The 27,598-nt window shown below is 42.8% G+C and overlaps 1 long non-coding RNA gene across 1 annotated transcript; it reads left to right on the top strand.

Annotated features, from left to right (window-relative positions):
- Positions 1-384: 384 nt before the first annotated feature.
- LOC141130030 (uncharacterized) lies at positions 385-27,598 on the top strand. The gene is made up of 3 exons (XR_012241955.1): positions 385-506; positions 27,329-27,388; positions 27,513-27,598. It is a non-coding gene; the product is annotated as an uncharacterized lncRNA (long non-coding RNA).

Below are 27,598 nucleotides of genomic sequence, written 5' to 3' on the forward strand. Positions count from 1 at the left end.
ATTTTATTATGCAAATTACAAGAATGTGATTTGTTTTTAAATGCAAAGTGAATTCTTGTTTTAGTTCTTTCACAAACCTTTAAAACCAATATAAAGACTTCAATGGCTAGATTTTCAATAAAAGTTATAATTATTAGCCTACTAAAAGTGAAAACACTCTTGCATACAATCTCATCTGATAATTAGAGGAGAAAATATATTCCAGGCAGTAATTTGTGACTATGTAGTACATAATTTTCATGACATTTGACTACTGTTTATCTGTCTTTAGTGCTGTTATAAGAATGTGAGGAATTCCACTGATCATTGTTTGAGTGCGGATAAGGTTCAATGGTTGTCATGATAATAGAAACCTAGCCTAAATGACTAATCGAAACTGGATTTATTAACCTTTGAGCGTGGGAAAGTGAAGATTAACTGTCTTCAAAGCAAGAAACAGTCCTTCCCGGAAGGATGGCTTTGAATTCCTGTGGTTAGGACAACTCATGTTTTAAAAATGAAAGCTGGTAAGTGTAGGTGATTCCCTCCTGCTACTGTATTTGTGCCATGTATCTTGTGTCTCTGCATCTAACATTATTATCCATAGTGGAATAAAGGAACTTTTTACATGAGATCACAATTGGGATGCTCACTAATCTTAGATATGCTGCTTTTCAGTGTTCTGCACTGTACCAAGCATTTCCAAACATTCCACCGTTCTTACAGATAGATATTATAAAGCCAAGAAAAAACATTATTTATTATACATTCCAACCACCTTTCAACTAACATGTCAGCTGACAAATGACGACTGGTCATATAGCAACATAAAAACCAATGCAAGTGTAGCACCCTTTAGTGTGCTACTAGTGTGAAAGTAGGTAAAACATAATCTGGCTCATGATTAAGCGTGAGCCATGGAATCTGGGTCAGGGTTTACCTGAGTTTAGGCTGGATGACTCATGCAGGCAAGTCTCTGGTGCCTCCCCCTGGGTCTGGAAGTTTTGAGAAACTTCTAGAGTTTAGTGGGCGGAGGGCAGGAACATTAATCTGCATACTCAGAAGAGCTTGGCCAATCCCCAGGCAGTGGGCCTGGCAGGGGGTTAAGCCAGCCTTTAAGTATGGGTGAGTCATGTTGGCAAGGGGAGTCAGGTGGAAGATGGAGATGGAGTGCTGAGGGGACTGTCAGTGGCCCTTGAGGCGAACCCCCTAGTCTAGGGGTGGGGGTGCTCTGCCTCAGGCTGGAGCTCGGCCTGGCTTGGGAGGATCTTGATAACAGGAGCAGTTTGGAAGGAGTGTTCCATGAGAGGCAGCAGGAGAAAGGAGGACATTGTGCGTACTACAGCACAGTCAGGGACTTACAAATGGAGAGACTGCAAAATGTAGCAGGTCCCTCTGGAAGATTCCCTATGACTAAGCCCTGGGGGACAGGATGAAACACGTTGGGGTGTGCCCTGGTGGGAGCCCAGGCTGAGGTAGTCTTTCTCATATCACCATAGGACTCCAAAGATGTGCGGCACCAGGGATCTTTCCTCCCTTCTCTCTGGAAGATAGTGGTGTGCCTAAATCTTCTCTAGCCTTGCCCTGGGAGATCTCAAGAGTGTGTCAGGTAGATTAGTGAAGAGTCAGTCAGGTAGACTAGTGAAGATTCAGTTGGGTGAGTACATAGTAAAGGAGAGGAATAAATCAGGGTTGTACCTAGTAAAGGAGAGGAATCAATCAGAGTTGTACATAGTAAAGGAGAGGAATAAATCAGGGTTGTATAGTAAAGGAGAGGAATCGATCAGAGTTGTACATAGTAAAGGAGAGGAATCGATCAGAGTTGTACATAGTAAAGGAGAGGAATCAATCGGAGTTGCACATAGGGAGTAGGCATGGACGAACGGTTCAGCCCAAGCATAAGTTCGGGCTGAACTTTGGTTGTTCAGACGTTCGGTGAACACCGAACAATATGCGGTGTTCGGGGCAAGTTCGAAAGCTGCCGGAACACCGTTAAAGTCTATGAGATACTAACATGAAAAATCAAAAGTGCTAATTTTAAAGGCTTATATGCAAGTTATTGTCATAAAAAGTGTTTGGGGACATGTATCAATGCAAAAAAAAGTTTTAAAAACCTTTGCCTTTTGGGGAGATTTACCTTCACTTTCCCATAGCCAAACAGGAAATTAAAAATTAATCCTTGAAAGTTAGGGAAATCTATTGGGGACCCCCAGGTCATTAGAACTAGTGTCCCCATTGGATGATTTCCCCTCTATTACTTTTCTGGGAAATTTGGAATTTTCTTTTACTTTCACTTTCAATGAAAATAGTAAACAGGACAAACAGAGAAGGAGAATCTCCCTAACAGAAGCACAGACAGCAATAAAAACCTGACATGGGTTCTAATCCATCTCCACTCTATCCAAAACCAAAAAAAGAAAGTTTTGCTTTTAGTTATACATTAGGCCGGGTTCACACTATGTGTGGCCACGGGGCACAGCAGGGGTTCCGGTGCGTCCCCGTTCACCGTTTCAGGTCCAAATTAGGTCCACATTTTTGGCTACATTTGGAATTGAAACTGAGCCATAGACGCACAGGACTTCTGTGTGCTTTGCGGCCGCCCCAGAGATGTGTGAAAGGCGGTCACACTCTCCTGTCATGCGAATTGGATGCGGGCAAGCCCACATTCAATTCACATAAGTGTGAACCTGGTCTTAAGCTTTTAAAATGAAAGGTAGAAGCTGAATGGTTGCCATGCACAACTGCTCTGAATTATGTCTGCTCTTGTTTTAGTAAATGCTCCTCCCTGCATCTCATGCATGCTGATTTAAATATGTTGGAATATTCTAAGCCAGTTTATGTCCAGTTAGACAAGTGTAGGACCCTCCTAGCGTAAGTTGCTAGACAAATTTAGCTTTGGCTCTTTCTGCAATCAAGAGGTTCTCACAGGCTGGGAGTTTGATCACCACCCCTGCCTCTGGAATAAGCTTCCAGAGCTTAGACAGGAGATTCAGAATGACGGGCCTGAATATCTGTTGGGTTTCAGCCTATCCCTGGAAGGGAAGTATCCAGTAGGGGGCTGAAATGTGAATAAATAGCCTGAGACACTGGAGAGAGGGGTTCCTTCTCCTCGGGAGAGTTCCAGAGGTGCAGGGGCTGCTGCTTCCAGGCAGCCCATGGACTGAACAGCTACTCTAAGGCCTCATTCACACTGGCACCATCAGTTTAGCCATGTTAAAACGTATCAGTTCTTATCCGTTGCTTCATCCGTCTTCCGTTCCATTAATCTCCATTTACATCCATTTACATCTGTTAATTTACCCATTTACATCCATTTTTGCATCCGTTTCGATACGTTTACAGCAGTTTCTGTGACTTTTATGACATTACCTAGAAAGCATTGCTGCTCCCATGCTGCATTGCAGTTTTCGGTGAGTCCTTGCTGTGTTCTTCCTTTGTCCTTGTGGGTGCTATCTGCGTTGTGCAATGGATTCCAACAATTTTTGGGATAGCATGACATTGTTTGTCATATTTGCCTATATGTGAAGAAAGGAGAGCAAGAAAAAGCAGATGGTGGCTAGGAGACGTCAATTTTGGACCCACCCCGTGCTACTGAAGCAGTCTTCTGAAGGTTTTGTGGCTCTGCAATATGCTGATCTCCGACAGTATACTACAAAGTTTTTCAACATCACCAGGATGACCGTATCCACATTCGACTACTTACTGGACCAGCTGCACCCACAGCTGCAGCGGAAACATACCAACATGAGAAGGTGTGTACCTGCAGATGAACGTCTCTTAGTGACCTTGAGGTAAGAAGTCATTCATTTATCAAGTGTAATTTTTTTTGTTGGTCTACTGTGTGTGTGTGTTTTGTGTGTATATATACAGTTTGTATAGATAATAAATATCATATCCATGTATGTGCCAGTAGAATGTTGTTTTAGTTAAAAAAACTAAAAAGATGTTAAATTTTTGTCTAGGTTTCTTGCAACTGGCCAGTCTTTTACCTCTTTAAATCATTATTTTTTAATGGGTATTTCAATTATTTTGGAGATAATGCATGATACTTGCTTAGCCATATGGGAAGAGCTGTGTCCACCAGTGATGCCATTACCAGATGGAAACATGTGGCGAGGAATAGCAGATAGATTTTGGAATCGAGCAAACTTTCCAAATTATATCGGAACCCTTGATGGAAAGCATATCCGTAACCAAAAGCCTCCACGTTCCGGGTCCAGATTTCATCATTACAAAAAATATTTTTCATTGGTCCTCATGGCTATCTGTGATAGCAATTATAAATTTATCACTGTGGACATTGGGGCATATGGCAGCAGTTCTGATTCCAGAGTGTTCCGTGAGTCTGTAATGGGTCAAAGACTGCGAGAAGGGTGATTCAACATACCATCTGATCAGCCTCTGCCTGGAACTGAAGGACCAGACCTGCCTTTTGTGCTTTTGCAGATGAGCCCTTCGCACTTTCTCAATATCTGCTTAGGCCTTATGCCAGAAGTAATCTGGACGACAAGAAGAGGATCTTTAACTATCGGCTGAGCCGGGCAAGATGCCTCATTGAATGTACATTTGGCATATTGTCCAGTAAATGGCGTGTTTTCCAAACACCGTTGCAACTCAGTCTTGAGAATGCTGAGTTAGTAATTCAGGCCTGCTGCATTCTGCATAATATTGTCTGGGATAAGGAGGGCATCCACATTGAGGAAGAGGAAGAACTCCACCTGCCCTCCGTACAGTACAGCAAAGTACGTGCAAGGAGATCCTATATTGCCATGTGGTAACAATTTGCCGACTACTTTCTATCTCCACCAGGAGGTGTTTCATGGCAATATCAATATATGTAATGCAGTGCAAATTTCAACAATTGCACAAATATTTTCTAAGATGTCATATGAAAATTACTTGTGTTATGTTTGCTATTTTTGTTTATTTCATTGTGTTTTGATAGCATAAAAAGGCACAAAAGCACATGATATGTTCAAAACAGTTTTAGTTTTATTATTCTGCATAACCCGTTTAAAATGAGAGGTTTTTTCACTTTACTTTTTTTCATTTTAACAAAGCATAAAATATGCAAGCTTTCCAAAAAATCTTAATTTTACATAAAAACCAGGTTACAAATCCTGATAAAAAGAGATGGGAGATGGGGACTATGAAGTAGAAGGTTGGGAAGAAGAACCAGATCTGGTTTGGCTATTAGCTTGAGAAACATCTGCAGAATTTGAGCTAGTGTTTAACACTCGGATGATATGTTCCCTGTGAGGAATGAGCAGGAGAGGAACTTACATAAGAAGGCCTCTGGGTATTGTGCATTGAGCTGTATGGGGTCTCTGGATAGGGTGGTAGATATAGCTGGGCCGGAAGGCATGGGTACTCGTACGAATATTGACGGTATGACCTCTGAGGGGGTTCATATTGGCTAATAGTGGGCAATGGCATTCCTGACTCGGCAGCTCTAATACATGCCCCCACATAATTAAATATACCCATATGTATCACCATCTGCCTCTCTGCTGGTACTTTTTGAAGTGTATGATAAATTGTCCTCAGGAAGAACGCATTTGAGTTATTTGGATCACAGATCCTTATTCTCCTGTCTTTTGAAGGAGGTCATCTCGTCCATTAAGGACTTTGTCCATCTCAGGATTTTCAGGCTTTTTGTCATGCTGCGAGGATTGTGATGTTGTTGGGCTGTCATGACTAACCTGTAGAGAATAATATGCCGACTGAGCAATGCAATGATGCCTTGGTGGAAATCAGATATAGCTTAGTAAACAATAGTAAGCTTACATGTATGGATCTTTGAGAAGGGCTTGGACGTGCACTCAGACGTGTTGTCTCATCCACAGACTGGGACTGGCCTTCTTCCTCTTGTGTGGCTTGTTCACCTCCCTGCACTGCTTCTGTCTCATTATCTTCAGTGTTCTCCTCACACTCTGATCCGTTTGATGATGTACTACAATAAAAAGGAGGAACATTTGGTCACAAATTCTTACTATATGGAGACTTACTTTTTCACTTTTTAGATGGAACATCCAAACGTCACTTACGGTCTAACGTCCATGACTTTCCTTAGGAAGGACAACATTTCAAAGAACACTGATTTCTTCTTTTTGGTAGCTCCGGAACCGCTTGCACACTCTGCCTCATCATTCAAATCTCTTCGAAAATGGTCTCTCAGAGAACGCCACCTTCTGTTAATTTTGAATCCTGTAAACACACATTGAGAAAGATTTTGAGTAAAGATTTTGATTTTGAGTAAAGTGGCTAAGAAAAAAACCTATAACCAATAGGACTCCATAGTCTGTGGAAGAGTCAGCATACCCTTGCCTATTCGCAATATTAAACATAATGTGCACAGAATATTCAGACAGCAATATTTTTATGCTTAGGTCACCACAAATTTAGCATGCAACAAAGACAGCAATAGACACAAAAATTATGTCTTTCTGGGACAAGGTGCGCACCCTTCAGAGAGGCCAGAAAGGATGTGCACTGACCTCAAATTCACATGCATTACTACAAACGGTAAATAACAATACATACAAAGCAGATTGCCACATGATTTGGCTCTGCTGCAGCGAGAGACTGAACAGAACATAACTCACATGTTTCCATAATCTCATGATTCCATAAAAACAGTGACAAGAGAGCATACTGCAGTTGGGCAACACTTACCACATTGATCACGCTGTTTGGGAGTCAGGGTGGACCAATTTGGTGTCACGAGCTTAGAGATTTCATCTTATAGTTGCTGTGTTGCCATTCTGTCACTGTGGTCCCGACATGTTGAGTCCCACAAGCCTGGCCTTTCATGCACCAGGTTTATTATTTTCTCCTTGGAGACATCTCTGGTCATGTTTCTCCTTGAGGATGTACTTCCAATGTACTTCCTATTATCCACCTACTGCCTGAGCCATAGGTTCAGCTCACAGATAAACAAAAAAAAAATTATTTCTTCAAAACGGATCTTAACTGATCGGACGTTGACGGACATTGTCCGTTAATGTCAGTTAATATCCATCTTCACGGATCTCGACGTAGCCTTGTACGTTAAAAAAACATAAAATGGGAAGTGGAGGTTAATGGATGGTAACAGATGGTCATCTGCTTGCCCATAGGAATGCGCTGTCATCCGTTGACGCATGGAAGAAAAACGGATAGATGGTCCGATCGTGTGAAAGGGGCCTAAGAGGCCTTAGAAGTGCCAAGACTAAGACTAGTGCATGCATGGATGTTGCGCAGAGCTGATTGCAGAACCACACCACTAGGGATCCCTTCCTGAGAGGTTCCATAGCATAGCTCCCAACTGTCCCTGATTTCGAGGGACTGTCCCTGATTTGGAGCAATGTCCCTCTGTCCTTCATTCCTCCTCATTTGTCCCTTATTTTGGTCTGATCCATATAGATGTATATAAAATGCAATATTTTTCTATCAAAAAGTGTTTTCCAGTGCTAAACCTTTCATTTGATTTCTAAACCTCTGCATTTGTAAATTCCAAAAGCCAATATAAAGGAATAGTAGTGGTAAAGAAAAGCACTTGTGGGTTTGACCTATCTTTATTTTTTTGTACAATTCTCCTTTAAGGGGGTGTGGCAAGGGGTGTGTCCTATGCCTGCATACTTTTGCTGATAGGTGTCCCTCATTCCCATCTCAAAAAGTTGTCAGGTATGCCATAGCACTCACTGGGTTGTGTCCAGAGGAAGCTGGAAGAAGACAGCTGTCCTGGGGACTTTTGAGTAGTGACTTTCTTTCACTTCGTTTTTATTGAAAAAGCTAAATAAACATACCCCAAAGACATGCTGGTAGGTTAATTGGATCCTGTCTAAATTGTCCCTAGTATGTATGAATGTGAGTTAGGGACCTTAGATTGTAAGCTCCTTGAGGGTAGGGACTGATGTGAATGTACAATGTATATGTAAAAGCGCTGCGTAAATTGACGGCGCTATATAAGTACCTGAAATAAATAATAAATAAAATATACAACCAGTACATGAATTTTGTATAAAAGACAAATGTGGATGACCATTGTACAAAGTAACATAACTGTCAAAATCTAACATGCTCTACTCACCAGCAGAGTTAGCAAGGATGTGAGTAGTGACTTTTAATTGATCCCTGCGACTGTATGCCAGAAACTGTACTGTGTACGGACAGTTGCGCATTGACACAAGGTAACCATAAACACAAAGACTTGTCCCATGATCTCCAACTGTGGGGCCTTGGACTGTCCACCATTAACTACTGCTACTTGGATTGACTGTCCTCTGATCATTATTTACTACTGAATGTTTTTGGAGTATCCCATGCCCCCAACCCATCTCCTGTTGAAAGTTTAACAAGCAATAAATTACATAAAGACAACCCTAGACTGCGGGGTCTGTACTGTTTGGAAAGAACCAGTTAATATCAGTGGCCCCTGCGGGGTAGTGCTACACCGGAAAATGTTTTGTGTAAAAGAGGTGGTCAGTGGAAATATAGATTTACAAGCTTGTTTTACTAAGCTAATATTTGTTTTAGCTATGATACCATACTATAACAGAGTCTATATGGGTTATTCTGGTGCTCAAAGCTCCAACTAAAATTAAATATTTGCAATATGTTATTGTTGTCTTTTTTCATTTTTGTGTCAACAGGCACAGACAAGGATTTTGTTCTCAGTTTTACCAGGCCTTGAACTGAATTTGTTATAGCACAATGTTCCCTTTTCAATTAATGGTTTAAATGAGTTAAGCAAATTATTGTGACTCTGTCAATGAAATTAAAGGATAAGTTCCCCTTTATGGAAAAAAATAAAATAATTGCACAAATTTTTGGAGAAAAAAAAATGTGTATTTATTATTTTTTCCTGCAAGAGCCTGGAAAACATTGCGCTTGCGGTCAGTAGATCTTGGGTACAATGTGAGCTTCTGCAGACCTGTTCTCTGGCTTTCAGTCTGTGCTTCTGTATGAACTTTCTGTTTAAAAAGCCAGAGGACATGTCAGTGGACTATGAGAGCGCTCATCAGTGTCCCGCAGCCCATTGAAAGTATATGTCTGTCTGCTGCAGTGGAACCTGTGAATGAATGACTTGACTGTGTGGGCATAGCCCTGCACTCCCATGCTGTTCTCAAAAAGTGACAGCGGGTGCATCAAGAACAATGCCCGCCCACTATCACAGGGCTGGGGGGCAGGAGCTGGAACATGTAACATGTTCAAAAGGTGAACCTAGCCTTTAAATTCTCAATAAAGATTTCTCCCTATATTTAAGAAAGTAAAGACTTACCTCTCCCACTGTCTGCACTGCTGAACACTGCTTTAATCATGACTAGGGATGGGTGAACGGTCCGGTCCGAGCATAAGTTTGGGTCGAACTTTGAGTGTTCAGGCGTTCGGCGAACAACGACCATTATGCGGTGTACGTGGTAAATTCAAAAGCCACGGAACACCGTTAAAGTCTATTGGACACTAACATGAAAAACCAAAAGTGCTCATTTTAAAGACTTATATGCAAGTTATTGTCATAAAAATTGATCGGGGACCTGGGTCCTGCCCCAGGGGACATGTATCAATGCAAAAAAAAGTTTTAAAAACAGCAGTTTTTTCAGGAGCAGTGATTTTAATAATGCCTAAAGTGAAACAATAAAAATGAAATATTCGTTTAACAGTTTAGAACAGTACCACAGCAAAATGACATTTCTAAATGAAAAAAGCCACCGTGCAAGGGTTGTGGGGATGAGGCTCTTGTCCCCATCAACATGGGGACAAGGTGCTTTGGGGGTGACTCCAAAGCATCCCCCCATGTTGAGGGAATGTGGCCTGGTACAGTTCAGGGGGGGGCGCTTTCTTGTCCCCACCTCTTTTCCTGTGGCCTGCCAGGTTGCGTGCTTGGATAAGGGTCTGATTTGGATTTTGGTGTGGATACTACGCCATTTTTTTAAATTTGGCGCAGAGTTCCCCTAATATCTATACCGGACATTAAATGTCTGGTATGGATTTTAGGGGGACCCCCACGCAATTTTATTTAAAATTTTTGGTTCGGGGTTCCCCTTAATATTCATACCAGACCCAAAGGGCCTGGTAATGGACTGGGGGGGGCAATGCCGTTTTTTTCAATGAGTTTTCTCTATATTGCCGAGACCTGACAATTCATTACAGCCGCGATCAGTTTTAAATTACTTTTTTTCCTTTGGAAATGTCATTTTGCTGTGGTAATGTTCTAAACATGGGAAAACTGTGCCACTTTACAGGCATACTATAGACACCCCCAGGTATGATATTTAAAGGAATATTTTATTTTTATTGTTTGACTTTAAGCATTATTAAAATCACTGCTCCCGAAAAAACAGCCCTGGGTCCCCCAAATACTTTTTATGACAATAACTTGCATATAAGCCTTTAAAATTAGCACTTTTGATTTTTCATGTTCTTGTCCCATAGACTTTAACGGTGTTCATGTGTTCGTCCAAATTTTTTGCCTGTTCGCAAGTTCTGGTGCGAACCGAACCGGGGGGTGTTCGGCTCATTCTTAATCATGACTAAAGTATTGCTGATGTTGCGGCTGCCATGACCTTACCTCTATTACCCACATACCATTCTTTAACCAAAATAATGACAACACATCTCTTCGATTTAAATGGCCATAGCAGCCCTTTTATTAAAAACCATAAATAACACAATAACTTTTAATTCCATTTCACGTAAACAAGAACTTTCCAAACATAACGTACTGTATCTAACTGCCTGTTTATATGTCTCAGGTAGATTGAGACGCACTCATCCTTTTATGGACCTTGCTATGTGCACTAGTCTAAATCATTTAGTAGAGGGGGGATTATGGTGGGGGGTTGTTTTTCAGGAGTTGGGCTTAGCCCCTTAGTTCTAGTGAAGGGACCTCTTCAAGCAAAAGCAAAAGTGGAAGCTTCCCTTATCTGTCTCCTCCCCCCCGCTCCAGTGCCACATTTGGCACCTTTTGGGGGGGGGCGGGTACCTGTCCCCACTTCTGTCAGACCTCGCCGCGGCGAGGTCGGTCAGAAGCTCGGCCTCCCTCCTTTTCACCCCGCTGCCGGGCCATTCAGAAAGCGCAGCGCGCTTTGCGCATGCACAGTAGGGAATCAGCTGTGAAGCCGCAAGGCTTCATTGCCGGTTGCCCTTACAGGCTATGGCGGCGGCAGCACCTAAGAGCCAATAGAAACTTTGGCTGGGGTGCTGACATTGATGGATTCCAGGACAGGTAAGTGTAGCTGCTGACTTTTTTTTCCATGGGGAGGCTGGAGCACCCCTTTAAGGTGTCAGCATACCAAGACATTTTGGAAAATGTCATGCTCCTGACTTTGTGGGAACAGTTTGGGGATGGTCCCTTCCTGTTCCAACATGACTGTGCACCTGTGTACAGACAAGGTCCACAAAGACATGGATGAGCGAGTTTGGGGTGGAGAAACTTGACTGGCTTGCACAGAGTCCTGACCTCAACCCGATAGAACACCTTTGGGATGAATTAGAGTGTAGACTGTGAGCCAGGCCTTCTCGTCCACATCAGTGCCTGACCTCACAAATGTGCTTCTGGAAGAATGGTCAAACATTCCCATAACCTTGTGGATGGCCATTCCCAGAAGAGTTGAAGCTGTTATAGCTGCAAAGGGTGGGCCAACTCAATATTGAACCCTACGGACTATGACTGGGATGCCATTAAAGTTCATGTGTGACGTGTCCCAATACTTTTGGTAATATCGTGTATTTGAACTTGACCATACAATTTTTCTGCATCACTAGCTCTGAAGAGTGACATTGCCTCTATATTTGCCTAGTGTTTGAGTCTGTATGATTGTGGAAAAACACATTAGTTTACAACATTAGATTATAAGCTTATGGGGGTAGAGATTTATGTAAATAGTCTATGTGCTTTTTACTGAAGAACCTGTCAATGTTATATAAAAGAATATTTTTTTAAAGAAAACTCCTAATTGAAAGCATTAAAAATCACCTACAGTCACACAGCCTGGAGCAAATAAATTTTCATGTACATGATTTCTGTCTGCCTATAGTAAAGATAAAATCTGGTATTTTATAAATGTTATATTTGAATGTACTGCTGTCTTAAAAGCACCTATTCTTATAACAGAGTATTCTAAGTGGTTTTGATTATCATTTGCTATAGAAACAGCCTTGAGGATTTGACACACGGCACAAAAGAGAATTAATTTAGGAAAAACTTGAGATTTCAAAATTTTGAAAAGTTGTACTAAATGTAATTATTGGTCTGCAAAATGTTCTGAACATTAGCAAAGCGGTCATGGCAAAATTACATTGCTGCTTAAAATGTTTAACTGTATCTGTAGCAGGAACCCACATCAACCGTGCAAACTCAGTTTTTCACTAGTTAGTTACTAGAGTTTACTGAAATTAGCAGATAATAATAGATTTTTGCAGCGACTGATTAAATTCCAGTGTGTGTTCTTAAACCTCATAAAAAAAGCTCAGAATGGCATCTTTTAAAGAGTGTTTATCTCTGTGCCATTTATAAAAAAAACTACTTGTTTTGTTAGCATTATGTTATAGGCTTCATGCACATGGCTGGTTTGAGGAATAAAATTCTCCATAGTGTAATATCCTGGCTTTTTTCCATACTTGGGAGCTACAGGTGGTGTGTACAGCCAGCCCAGCCATAGAAATTAATTTTTGCATTCGTGGAATACATAATATGCACATGCACATGTTTACATGGTGTATCAAAGCTTTGGTGTACATCCAAGTACAAGCAAATATTGCAAATCACTTCTATATCTAGATGTAGTTGCCTGCAGCTCCCTGGGTGCGGAAAAATGTCAGGATTTAAAGCCAGGGCTCGACAAAGCTATGGCGACTGGAAATTGCGTCCTGGTGTCTGGGCTTCACCGCAGCAGCGGTCTGGATTCCTCCCATGTATCCCCCCCCCCAAGGACTAAGGTCGGGCTGGCCAATAATTGAGGCTGCGGCCTTACGGCTGTTGGAGCAGGATACACGCTCCTTTTTGCGAACCGGCGCCCTCTGCTGATGGGCGGTGCTGTCATGAGTGCAGCTAACTTTCACTGCCCGCCTACCTCAGACATAATCTTCCCAGTTTCACAGCTGGGGTTGAAGTTGCGGGTTTGACCAATCACCCTTTCCTTTCCACCGCTGAGTGGATGGGGAGTGCTGCCTTTCAGGGCACATCAGTGCCGCCTGTTAGTGCCCCTCAGTGCCACCTGTCAGTGCCCATCAGTGCCACCTGTCAGTGCCCATCAGTGTTGCTTATCAGTGCCACCTCATCAGTGCAGCCTATCAGTGCCGCCTTATCGGTGCCCACCAGTGCAGATCAGTGCTGCCTATAAGTGCCCACCAGTGCAGCCTCAACTGTGCCCATCAGTGCAGCCTTATCAGTGCCCATCAGTGCAGCCTATCAGTGCTTATCAGCGCAGCCTTATCAGTGCCACCTCATCAGTGTCCCCTATCAGTGCCCATCAACGGCACCTCATCAGTGCCCATCAGCGCCACCTCATCAGTGCTCATCAGTGTCACCTCATCACCGGCCATCAGTGGAGCCTCAGTGCCCATCAGTGCAGCCTTGTCAGTGCCCATCAGTGCCGCCTCATTAGTGCCCATCAGCACCGCCTCATCAGTACCCATCAGCGCCACCTCATCAGTGCTCATCAGTGTCACCTCATCAGCGGCCATCAGTGGAGCCTCAGTGCCCATCGTGCAGCCTCGTCAGTGCCCATCAGCGCCGCCTCATCAGTGTCCATCAGCACCGCCTCATCAGTGCTCTTCAGTGCCACCTCATAAGCGCCCATCAGTGTAGCCTCATCAGTGCCCATCAGTACAGCCTATCAGTGCCCATCAGTGCAGCCTCATCAGTGCCACCTCATCAGTGCCCGTCAGTGCAGCTTCATCAGTGCCCATCAGCACAGCCTCATCAGCGCCCATCAGTGCAGCCTATCAGTGCTTATCAGCGCAGCCTCATTAGTCCTGCCTCATCAGTGTCGTCTATCAGTACCCATCACTGCAGCCTCCTCAGCACCCATGAGTGGATACTCAGGGCCCATTAGTGCAGCCTCATGAGTGTCCATAAGCACTGCCTCATCAGTGCCCATCAGCGCCGCCTCATCAGTGTCCATCAGCACCGCCTCATCAGTGCTCTTCAGTGCCACCTCATAAGCGCCCATCAGTGCAGCCTCATCAGTGCCCATCAGTACAGCCTGTCAGTGCCCATCAATGCAGCCTCATCAGTGCCACCTCATCAGTGCCCATCAGTGCAGCTTCATCAGTGCCCATCAGCACAGCCTCATCAGTGCCCATCAGTGCTGCCTAACAGTGCTTATCAGCGCAGCCTCATCAGTGCTGCCTCATCAATGTTCTCTATCAGTACCCATCACTGCAGCCTCCTCAGTGCCCATGAGTGGATACTCAGTGCCCATTAGTGCAGCCTCATGAGTGCCCATAAGCACTGCCTCATCAGTGCCCATCAGCGCCGATCAGCAGTGCTGTTCAGTGCCACCTCATCAGTGCCCATCAGTGTAGCTTCAGTGGAGCCTCATCAGTGCCCATCAGTGCCACCTATTAGTTGCATATAGTTACATAGTTACATAGTTAGTCAGGTTGAAAAAAGACACAAGTCTATCTAGCTCAACCAATAAAAAAAAAGAAAACACACAACCATACAATCCTATATACACAATCCTATACCCAAAGTTGATCCAGAAGAAGGCGAAAAACCCCAGCAAAGCATAATCCAATTTGCTACAGCAAGGGAAAAAAATCCTCCCTGATCCCCCGAGAGGCAATCGGATATTTCCTAGATCAACTTTACCTATAAAGGTTAGTACCCAGTTATATTATATACACCTAGGAAAGAATCCAGGGCTTTTTTAAAGCAATCTACTGAGCTGGCCAGAACCACCTATGGAGGGAGTCTATTCCACATTTTCACAACTCTTAATGTGAAGAAACCTTTTTGTATTTGGAGATGAAATCTCTTTTCCTCTAGACGTAAAGAGTGCCCCCTTGTCCTCTGTGATGACCTTAAAGTGAATAACTCAACACAAAGTTCACTATATGAATCCCTTATGTATTTGTACATGTTGATTATAACCCCCTTAATCTCCTTCTCAAGAGAGAATAAATGCAGTTCTTTTAATCGTTCCTCATAGCTAAGCTCCTCCATGCCTCTTATCAGTTTGGTTGCCCTTCTCTGCACTTTCTCCAGTTCCCCAAGATCCTTTTTGAGAACTGGTTCCCAAAATGGAACTGCATATTGCAAATGAGATCTTACTAATGATATTTCTCTCTCTGCAGTCCTTACCTCTCCTAATACAATAAAGGATTTTGCTTGCTTTGGAAACCACAGCTTGGCATTGCATGCTATTATTAAGCTTATGATCTACCAAAACCCCAGATCCTTCTCCAGTTGAACTCCCCCTAGGATGTATGATGCATGCATATTCTTAGCATATTCTTGCGTAACTTTACATTTATCTACATTAAACCTCATCTGCCGCATAGTCGCCCAATTAAACAGTGCATTGAGGTTGGCTTGTAAGTTGGAGACATCCTGTAAGGATGTTATTCCACTGCATAGCTTGGTGTCATCTGCAAAGACTGAAATGGTACTTTTAATCCCAGACCCTATATCATTTATAAGTGTATTAAAAAGTAAGGATCCTTCCAAAATTTGGGAGTTGTGGATAACTCTGAAGTTAATCCTGATTCATTCCCTCCTATTTCTGAATAATTGTCTCCCCTTCCCTTTTATATATTTAATTGGACTGACTCTTATCCCTTAGTCTCCTTATACCATGGTTTATTCCCCCCCCCTTTCTGTGTAGATACCCCTCAAGACAGCTCCCTCTTTTGTTTTAGCCTACCTATACTGGGCAGTTTTCTAAGTGGTTACTCCATGGAGCTATAATTAATGTTATATGTTGGTTTTTCCCTGCTTCCAAAGCCTGTTCCAATGGGTTACCATTTATATAAAGCTCAAAGCTCCGCCTTGTTCCTTTGTTTTTGTTTCTTTCATCTTGCAGTTTGTCAAAATCCTGTTTTTTCTGTATCACGCATGTAATTTATTTTAGTCATATTGTCCTATTCTCTTTAATGATACTTTTTTTCTGTATACGTATTTTTTTGGAAAAAATTTCAACAAGCATACAATTAAAAAAAAAAAGTAAGGGTCCTAACACTGATCCTTGGGGTACACCACTGATAACCTTAGACCATTCAGAGTAAGAATCATTAACCACTACCCTCTGAATTCTGTCTTTTGGACAGTTTTCTATCCATTTACAAACTGATCATTCCAAGCCTGTAGACTTTACCTTACACATTAGCCGTGCGTGGGGTGCTGTGTCAAACGCTTTTGCAAAATCCAAGTATACCACATTCACAGCCACCCCTCTGTCCAAGGTTTTACTTACCTCCTCATAAAAAGAAATCAGGTTTGTTTGACAACTTCTGTCTTTCATGAATCCATGCTGTCTGTTGTTTAAAATATTTTTTTCCAGCAAGAATTCATCTATGTGGTCTTTTATTAAACTCTCCAGTATCTTCCCGACTATAGAAGTTAAACTAACAGGTCTATAGGTGCTGGGTAAAGACTTTGATCCCTTTTTAAATATAGGCACCACATTGGCCCTACGCCAATCCAGTGATACTATTACAGTCATTAACACGTCCCTAAAAATTAGAAACAATGGCTTTGAAATGACAGCGCTCAATTCTTTTAGGATCCATGGTTGAATGCCATCTGGTCCAGGTGCTTTATACACCTTTATTCTGTCTAAATATTTCTGGACCATATCACTTTTGAGCCATTGAGGATCATTTGGGGCTGTGTCAATACCACCCCCATTATGTACATGAGCAAATATTTAATAAATTTGCCTTCTCTTTGTACCCAGTCACCCATTCCAGATTACATGCTCAGACCTGACCTTTTCACTTTTAATATATTTGAATAATTTTTGGGGGTTTGTCCTACTATCTTTTGCAATCTGTCGTTCATTTTAATTTTTTGCGTCCTTGATTTCCTTTTTACATATTCTGTTATATTCTTTGTAACATTTAAACAATGATAGTGTACCTTCATTTTTATATTTTTTAAAAGTTCTCATCCTATTATTTATGGATTTTTTAACTTTGGCTGTGAGCCATATAGGTTTTATTTTTAGCCTTTAAAACTTATTGCCCATGAGAATATACTTTGCAGTGGGTTTGCATACAGTCTTTTTGAAGAATTGCCATTTCTGTTCTGTGTTCATCGATGTCAATATTCCATCCCAGTCTAATGCCCGTACACACGGTCGGACTTTGTTTGGACATTCCGACAACAAAATCCTAGGATTTTTTCGGACGGATGTTGGTTCAAACTTGTCTTGCATACACACGGTCACACAAAGTTGTCGGAAAATCCGATCATTCTAAACGCGGTGACGTAAAACACGTACGTCGGGACTATAAACGGGGCAGTGGCCAATAGCTTTCATCTCTTTATTTATTCTGAGCATGCGTGGCACTTTGTCCGTCGGATTTGTGTACACACGATCGGAATTTCCGACAACGGATTTTGTTGTCGGAAAATGTTATATCCTGCTCTCAACTTTGTGTGTCAGAAAATCCGATGGAAAATGTGTGATGGAGCCTACACACGGTCGGAATTTCCGACAACAAGGTCCTATCACACATTTTCCATTGGAAAATCCGACCGTGTGTACGGGGCATAAGTCTTGGAGAGCAGCCCTCATCCTTGGAAAATTTGCTCTCTTAAAGTTAAGTGTGTTCGATCGTTTGTCGAAATACGAACATTATGGGGTGTTTGTGCCAAATTCAAGCGGCGTGTCATGCCCCATAATGCACTATGACATTGCAGTGCATTGCTGTCTGATGATTAGCCAAGCATGCACTATGACCTGCATGCTTTGGCTAATCCGAACACTGTCAGCAAAGAGAGCCAAAATTGACTAAAGGCAGGGTGTCTTTGGCCAATTATGACTCAGGGGGTTAAGTCCACGCCCACACTATATAAGGCCGCCTGCACGTCGGCCCTGTGTAGTGTGTTGCTGGCGTTGACCGAGAGAGAGTGTCATTTAATTTAGATTGAGCAGACAGGTGATTCAGTTAGCTGCAGCGTATTTACTATATGTATACATCCAGGCTTGTATATATATATATATATATATATATATATATATATATATATATATATATATATATATATACACACACACACACTGTTTCCAGTTTAGCTAGATCTGACTGCAGGCCGTTCCTGGTGTACTGTTTCTATCTAATATACTTCAGGCAGGTAGGTGATTCCGTTAGCTGCAGTGGATTTAATATATATATATATATATATATATATATATATATATATACAGTCAGTATCGTATATATATATATATATATATATATATATATATATATATATATATATATATATATACTGTATATCCACTGTATTTAATATATAAATATACATTCAGTTTTGTATATATATATATATATATATATATATATATATATATATATATGTATCCACTGCATACAGTTTAGCTATATCTCACTGCAGGCCGTTCCTGGTGTACTGTTTCTAATATACTTCTGGCAGGCAGGTGATTCAGTGAGCTGCAGTGCATAAAATATATATACAGTCTCCTACATATATATATTCACTGCATTCTAGTCTAGCCAAGCCTATATCTGACTGCAGGCCATTCCTGGTGTACGTTTTCAAGTATACTTTCAGGCAGGCAGGCAGGTGATTCAGTGATCTGCAGTGCATTAAATATATATACAGTCTCCTACATATATATATCCACTGCATTCCAGTCTAGCCAAGCCTATATCTGACTGCAGGCTATTCCTGGTGTACTTTTTCTAGTAAATTTCAGGCGGTGTTTTGCTAATAAAATTTTACAGCATGTCTGGAAGGCCACCAAGGAGAGGCAGACGCTCACAGGCCACTAAAAGAGGGCAAGCAGGCTCTGTGTCAGCCAACAGTGCTGGTCGTGGACACTGTGCATCCTCAGCACGTGGCCGTGGGACATGCTTGTCCTTTTTTTCAGCAGCTGGCTGTGTTGATCCACAACATGCAGAAGAGATGGTAGAGTGGATGACTAAGCCGCCCTCATCCTCCTCATCCTCTGTCACCCAAGCTCAGAGTAGTTTTCCTGCCAATGCAGCAGCCAAAGTGGCTCAATGTCATCAGTCACGCCTTCCGTAGCCCCACCATCATGCATGGAGGAGTCTCACAAATTGCTCAACCACAGTGTCAGGTACATGCTGCAGGAGGATGTGCAGCATTTTGAAGGCTCCGATGATGGTACCCAGGTTGAGGAAGGAAGTAACGTGAGCCCAGAGAGAGGAGGTGCCCAAGAAGGACAAGAAACTGGCAGTCATGTTCCCCTAGCTGCAGCATACTGCCAGGTTTGCTCCAGTGACAAGGAGGGAGGGGACGATGAGGTCACTGACTCTGTGTGGGTGCCTGATAGAAGAGAGGAGGAGAAGGAGGAGGAGGCACATCTCCAACAAGGCAGGATGCCCTCCAGGGGCCAGCTTAAGGGCAGCCACCTGACTGCATCACACCGCAGAGCTCCGCATGTGCAGGGCGCTGCTGACTCCCCACGTATTTTGAAAAGTTCTTTGGTGTGGGCCTTTTTTGATACATGTGCATCAGATCGCAGCATTGCTGTTTGCAACATATGTCTGAAGCGTATCAAGCGTGAGCAAAACAGCAGCTGCTTGGGCACCACATGCTTGACCAGACATATGTCGACCTCCCATACAGTCCGTTGGCAACAGTACTTAAAAGACACACACCAAAGAACAAGGAGGACCTCTCCTTGCTCCTCATCAGCTGGGATCCCCAACCCCACTATACCTTCAGTCCTCTCAGAAACCTGCACTGAGAGGAATGAAGGTGTAGAATTAGGTGTGCCAAGTACTTGCGGGCAATCGGCTATTGCTACACCAACATCCGATTTTAGCAGGCAAATTTACCTACCCCAGTTGCTAAACTGTCAAAAGAAATTCGGTCCCAGCCATCCACATGCTCAGTGGCTGAATGCTAGCTTGGCTAATTTGCTACCACTCCAACTGCTGCCTTTTTAGCTGGTAGACTCTGCCCCCTTTTGTGAATTTGTGGAATGTGCGGTTCCCAAACGCCATTTCTTTTCACGGAAGGCCATTCCGGCTTTCTACCGGCATGTGGAAGGCAATGTCTTGGCCTCGTTGGACAGGGCGGTCAGTGGTAAGGTGCATATTACTGCTGACTCATGGTCCAGCAGGCATGGACAGGGACGTTACCTTTCTTTCACAGTGCCCTGGGTAACTCTGCTGGCAGCTGGGAAGGATGCAGGACAGGGTGCAGTATTGTTGGAGCTGGTTCCGCTACCACACCTCCAAAATGCTAGTAGTGGTGATTCTGCCACACCTCTCTCCTCCACCCCCTCCTCTTCTCCTTCCTCAATGGTCTCTTCCTCTGAAGATTTGTCCTCGGAACCAGCGGTGCTCCTTAGGTGTTCAAGGGGCTATGCAAGCACTCAGGCAAAAAGATGCCATGTGGTGCTTGAGTTGGTCTGCTTAGGGGACAGGAGCCACACTGGGGCAGAGATTCTGTCAGCTCTGCAGGGGCAGACTCAGAGGTGGTTGACTCCATGCCAGCTTCAGCCAGGAATGGTGGTTTGCGACAATGGCACCAACCTCCTCTCCGTCCTCTGACAGGGACACTTGACCCATGTTCCCTATTTGGCTCACATGCATAATTTGGTATTGCAGCAGTTCTTGTGCAGGTACCCAGGCTTACAGGATCTCCTGAGGCAGGCCAGAAAAGCCTGTGGGAATGCAACCTGCCAAAGAACCACCTCATTTGTGACATGCCCACCAGGTGGAGCTCAACGTTGGCAATGCTGCAGCGGCTGCACATGCAGCAGAGGGCCATCAATGAGTACCTGTGTGAGTATGGCACCAGGACAGGGTCAGGGGAGCTTTGTTTCTTTTCGCCACGGCAGTGGCTACTGATCAAGGATGCATGCACTGTCCTGTCACCATTTGAGGAGGCCACGAGGATAGTGAGCAGTGACAGTGCATGCATCAGAGATACTGTCCCTCTTGTCCTTCTGTTGGAGCATACACTTCGTGGAATAATGGACAGGGCACTTGAGGCAGAACAGAGGGAGGAAAAGGAGAACATCCTTACCTCTCAAGGCCCCCTTCATCCAGACAGTATTCCTGCGGGCTCGCCGATCACACAAGAAGAGGAGGAGGAGGAGGTGGAGCCTAGCACTCAGCATCAGCAGCAGTCTTCAAGGGATCGTTTTTAGTCTCCAGAAACCCATGGACTTGTACGTGGCTGGGAGGAGGTAGCTGTGGATCATGTCATCCTTAGTGACCCAGAGGACTCTGGATCAAATGCCTCAGCAAACCCTCACTGCATGGCCTCCCTGATCCTGCAAAGCCTGCAAAAGGACCCTCGGATTCGTGGTATCAAGGAGAGGGATCATTACTGGCTGGCAACCCTTCTTGATCCACGTTACAAGGGTAAGGTTGTGGAACTTGATACCACAATTTCCTGGTCCTCCTGGACAACGTATTGCTGAGGCTTCGGTCAGTCACAGAGGGAGCGGTGGAGAAGGTGGCCGTCTGACTGATGCATTCAGACAATTCTTTAGTCCGCAGCCCCAAGGTCTGATCGGTTCCAGCAACCATCGCCAGCGTCTGATTTACATGGTGCAGGAATACCTAGGGGCAAGATCAGACTTGGAGACCTTTCCAACTAAAAATCCACTGGGTTACTGGGTCTTGAGGATGGATCACTGGCCAGAGCTTGCACAATATGCAATTGAGCTACTGGCCTGTCCTGCAACCAGCGTTCTTTCTGAACGCACATTCAGTGCCTGTCCACAGACTCGGTTGATCAGCTCACCTTCATAAAAATGAATCAGTCTTGGATCACTAGCTACCAAGCACCTGATGCTGATGTAACCAATTAATTTTTCTATGAATGTGAGATCCCTTATAGACTGCCTATGCTGAGTGACTATCCTGTTATACTGAGTGACTATCCTATTCCTCCTCAATGTTCATGTTGATAGCTTCTAAGAACATTTTTGTTTCAGGGCACCACCACCAGTGCCTAAGGCCCAATTTTTCTGCCCCTGTTTAACAGTGGCATATAATTATAATTTTTGCTGTAATATTTGGCAGCAGGGCTTGTTCTTGCGCTCAACTAGAGTATCTGTGAGGGGTTGCAGTGTTGTGGCACCATCACCAGTGCCTAAGGCCCAATTTTTCTGCCCCTGTTTAACAGGGGCATGTAATTACAGTATTTGCTCTAATATTTCACAGCAGGGCCAGTTCCTGCGCACAAGAGTATCTGTGAGGCTTTACAGTGTTGTGCCACCACCACCACTCTAATAACCCCACATTTTCAAAATCCAATTGTCTTTGGGACAGAAAGTGAGGTGAAATCTTCTGAACAGGGGCACAGATAGCAAAACAAATGTTACAGGGGTGATTATAACCCTTCCCTATGTTATCCAAAAAGCTTAAAAAGTATTTTTTGGTTAGAGCTACACTTACAAAATGTACCTGTTCCCAATTACAAACAAATTCAACTTAAGAACAAACCTACAGTCCCTGTCTTGTTTGGACCGCCTGTATACTGCTGTTCAGAGTATATAGGGCCTGGGGGCCCCACGCCATTTATTTTTTTAATTTGGGTGCGGGGTTCCCCTTAATATCCATACAAGACCCAAAGGGCCTGGTAATGGGCTGGGGGGGTACCCATGCCGTTTTCCTCAATAATTTTCATCCATATTGCCGGGACCCGACATTACATTACAGCCGCAAGCAGTTTTAAATGACTTCTATTCCTTTAGAAATGTCATTTTGTGCAGGGACTGTTCTAAACATGGAAACACACGCACTTCACAGGTATACTATAGTCACCCCCAGGTACGATATTTAAAGGAACATTTCACTTTTATTTTTTCACTTTAAGCATTATTAAAATCACTGCTCCCGAAAAAAACGGCCGTTTTTAAAACTTTTTTTTGCATTGATACATGTCCCCTGGGGCAGGACCCGGGTCCCCAAACACTTTTTAGGACAATAACTTGCATATTAGCCTTTAAAATTTGCACTTTTGATTTTTCACATTCAGGTCCCATAGACTTTAACGGTGTTCAAATGTTCGCGCAAACTTTAGGTCCCTTCGCATGTTCTGCCGCGAACCGAATCAGGGGGATGTTCGCTTCATCTCTAATCCTTATCAGCGCACATCAGTGAAGGAGAAAAAAAGACTTATTTGTAAATTCTTATAACAAATAAAAATTATTTAAATTTTTTTCAGTCTTTTTTCGCTTGGCAGTAGGCGTGAGCAATTCTTATTGCCCAATGTCCCAGACATGCAGTTCTGGGTGCTGGGCAACTGATTTAAAAAACTGGCTCCTAACTTTTTTAGCTGGCTCCTAGATTCTAAGCAAATATGTCAAACCCTGTTTTAAGTGATGCCACTTTACAAATATGGCAAGCCTCAAAATTACATTCACATATGAAAAAATTCACATATGATAAAAAACTACACCCACAATTGTCAATAGGAGACACTTTAAAAACCTTTACAGGTCACCTATTTAGAATGAATAATGAATGATGGCCCTAGAATTAATGCTCTCACTTTAGCTGTGCAGTGATATCACGTAATATCATGTGTGAGGCAATCGTTGTTTTTGTTTGCATGCGCATCCAACACATACATTTATGTTTGTATATGCATATACAGGGGATATTTACAGTTAAAATTTAGTTAATTTTTTTTTTTGGTTTACAGCATATATCATACCTTTGATAAAAGTTTTTCCTATATCCTGCTGGCTGCTGTTAAAATCCTCCCTTCAGTGATGCCAGATACCCCTCAATTTTCAGCGCTGCATGGGTTAAGAGCAGCTACTGATACCCTGAAGGACTCCTGATTTGCCATCCTTCCTCCTCCTCCAGTACCATAACTCCTTTTATTGTTTTCACAGAAAGCAACATATTCTGTGAATGGGGGGCATCCTGTCATTCATTCATCTCTTTTCTATTCAAAGAACGTATTACATTTTGTGAAAAAAATACAAGAAGTTCTGTTAATGGGGGGGGGGGGGGGGGCAAGAAGGGGAGGGTGAGAATTGAGAGTCCTTCAAAGTCACTGGAGCTTATAGGCTAGTCTAATGCTACTCCACATGGCTGAAGCCAAAAGCTTGGGCCCTATCATTACATAGGACTAACCAAGCCATTCTCTGTATCTACCAAAGCCTTTTCAGACCTGCCTGCCAAACATGTAGTAGGTGGCAATTGAAGATGTTTACACTCTATCCCCCTGATCTAAGGTTAGCCAGTTGCTGGGCTACAGGAATATGGAGTTGAAGGCATTGCCCTTTATTCTTTTCTCCCTCTACTGATGTTGTGCTGCACCATCCTCCTCTGTCCAGCAGGGAGAGAACTTCAGCCAAGCAAGCCCATTAACTTCTAAGCAGAGCCCTGAGAATCCTTGGAGTTGTGGTTTGAGATGGCAGCCATATGATGGCTACACTATAATGGTTACACTACATTTTCCAGTATGCACTGTGCATTAGGAGGAGCGGAGAAAGAATTTTTTTTTTTAACTGCTCCAGAAAGTTCTTCCTTTTGGCATTGAGAAGAGGGGGAGTATTCACCTACTAGGGGGTATGCAAGCCTGAGACTGAGAGTGAGCACACCCGGGAGCAGCGCAGCACCTTTCACATCTCAGATCCTGCTTCACTGCTACAGAGAGGCTGGAGCATTCACTCACCCTCTGCTTCCCACAGTTGATCACTGGAGGCTTTCAGGGAAAGACAGAGGCGACTCTGTCTACAGCGAATGTTCTCAGCAGCATCTTGGGAACTGGTGAGAGGAGTATCTGTCCAATTTGACACTCCTAGCAGAGACTGAGCCTCTGAGAGCAGGACACCAAGTGTCCCGAATCTATACCACACCTATACCAACCCTATACAGCATTATGCCAAACCTTTACCTCATCTGAACCACATATACCTTGCACCTATGCCAAAACAATACCATACCTATACTGCATGTGGGTTAACTGGTACTGGAATTTTTTTATAGAAGAAAGAAAAAACTTTATTGGTTACTTACAGCTCAAAAGAACATAGCCAGCCACATAAACTGTACATTATACAAAAATAAACCTGATTCATGCCAACAGTATCCACCAATTGTATACATCAAAAAGCAGTCAAACATAAGACAACGGACATAACAAAAATACCTGACCTTGTTAACACCACACCCAAATGGAGTTCAGATTATGCAATCAGCCCATATAAAGACTCAGAAGCCTATCTATGGTCAGATCCACCAGGGCAAGCCCAGGCACATCCAGCCATGGATCCCAAAATTTCTCATATTTACGTGCACACCCCCTATGCTGGTGAATAAGCTTTTCCATACGAATGGTGTTTCCCACAGCAACCACCCACTTTTAACCGTAGAAGGAGTCTCTGATTTCAAGTATAGCATTTTAATTTTACGAGCTTTAAAAAGGTTCTAGTAATAGCCTCTCTAATATGATTTTCCCATTCAAACTCATCTAATAAATTAAGCAAACAAGGTTTAGGGTCCAAAGGAAGCGACAATTGAAATACCTTGTTCAGGGTGTTCACCACCCCTCTCCAATATACTGTAGATGCAGTTTGGGGCACTTCCATAATAGATGGATCAAATCACCGTGGTCACGCCTACACTAGTGCACATTGACGTAGGCAGCAATCCCATAGTGTGTAATCTATGAGGGGTATAGTACCCTCACTCTCAAAAGAATGTAGAGTTGCGTCAATCTCTGGGTTACATTCAAGGAGCAAGTGTTCACAGCCTGCAATGCCTCCTCCCATTGATCCCCATCTACTTGACCAACATCATCCTCTCACTTAGGCCTTACTCTTAGGGGATGTTTCTTCAGAAATAACTGAAACAACATAGCATAACCTTGGGATATAAACCCCATTGGATGTTGCCGCCTCCTTAAGGATAAATAGGGATACTGAGAACATAGGCCATTCAGACACTGTTAAAGATTTGTCTCAAAGAGCATGTCCAGGCATTTCACCAAATACCACAATAAAAATCCTAGCCATCTCAAATTTTGGGGGATTGTACCGTTCACCAGACCTTGGTGCTGAGGCCATAAGGTAAGGATCCTCAGCCAACTTGAGTCCAAATGGATATTTTCCATGGACACTTTTGCACCTAAAGGGCTCAACATTGAGTTTGATTTTAATTGTTTTCTTAGCGATTTCTAAGTTGCATATACATTTTTGGGGGGGTTTCTCCCCTGTTTTTTCCTTTTAGTGGTTTATTTACCACATAATTCTGTCCTTGCTTACCTCTGTCACCTCTCTTCATATGTCATTTACATTAGTATCAGGAAGTATATTTTTAACTGCATTGTACCTATATGCATGCATTTTATATTTTATATTTTCATATTTTAGATTGTAAATCCCTTTCCTGCCATTAGTGATAATACAATATTTATCTTTGCCATTGGACATTTTACTTCATCCTCCACGTCATTATAATGTCCCTGGGGCTCTCCTCCTCCTTTTTTAATATATATTTTTAATAATAATTTAATAATAATCATTTTAGACATATATATTTTATTATTTTTAACATTAACCTCCCTGGCGTTATGATTATTTCGGATTTTAGGTGCTGAAAGCGGTACAATTATTTTGCATGGAAATTTAGCGTTCTATATTGTAGGTCTGTAATTCTTAACAAAAACACACTTATATCTGTCCACCAAGAGTCTAGTAGATATCCCAGGTATGATGAAGTTTGAAACACAAAAACATAAATTATAATATAATAAATAAATATAAATAATTAAAAAAAAATAATAATATAATAATAATAAAATAAATTTCCCCACAATTTACTATCGCTCAATTCTGCAAGTGTTCTAATTTACTATCGCTGTTTTCTAGCTGGTCTAAAGCCACTTTTGATGTAAAGGGACACTTTTTGGTTGCTATGGACAATCTCCAGTTTCCAGGCAGAAAGAACAGTGTATATAATATAAAACTGCATGCAGGGCATTGGACAAAGCACTGGGGACAAAAAGGATGTGAAATAATTTCATACAGTACTGTAATCTGTAAGTTTTGTTGTTTTTTTTTAATGATTTTTTCTAAATGGTGAATGCATGTCCCTGCCTTGTAGATAAACGTTAGTGACCTGCCCTGTATTGCCATGCTAATGGATAATTAATTTTATCTATTTACACTACAGTGTATTTATTTACGTTTATTAACGTTCATCATTTCTCCTTTATAAATAGGTGTCATCCAGTCAGAGGGGGAGACTCAGGAGGAGGAGGCTGAGGCAGCAACGCCCACATGTAAGTTAGTATAATCTTGCTGGTATCTGCTGAGTGATCATACATGTTTCAATGTTCTTGTACTAATGTGTTAGATTGTTGTACACTGCAGATTGTAATGTTCTTTTCTATCATTAATCAACAGCTGCTGAGCAGGAGGTGGAGGAGACCTGCCCTGTAGAGGCTGCTGGGGATGCGGAAGAACAGCCAGATGCGGCAGATCCAGGGAGT

The sequence above is a fragment of the Aquarana catesbeiana genome, linkage group LG02 (assembly GCF_042186555.1).
Source record: "Aquarana catesbeiana isolate 2022-GZ linkage group LG02, ASM4218655v1, whole genome shotgun sequence".
NCBI lineage: Eukaryota > Metazoa > Chordata > Amphibia > Anura > Ranidae > Aquarana > Aquarana catesbeiana.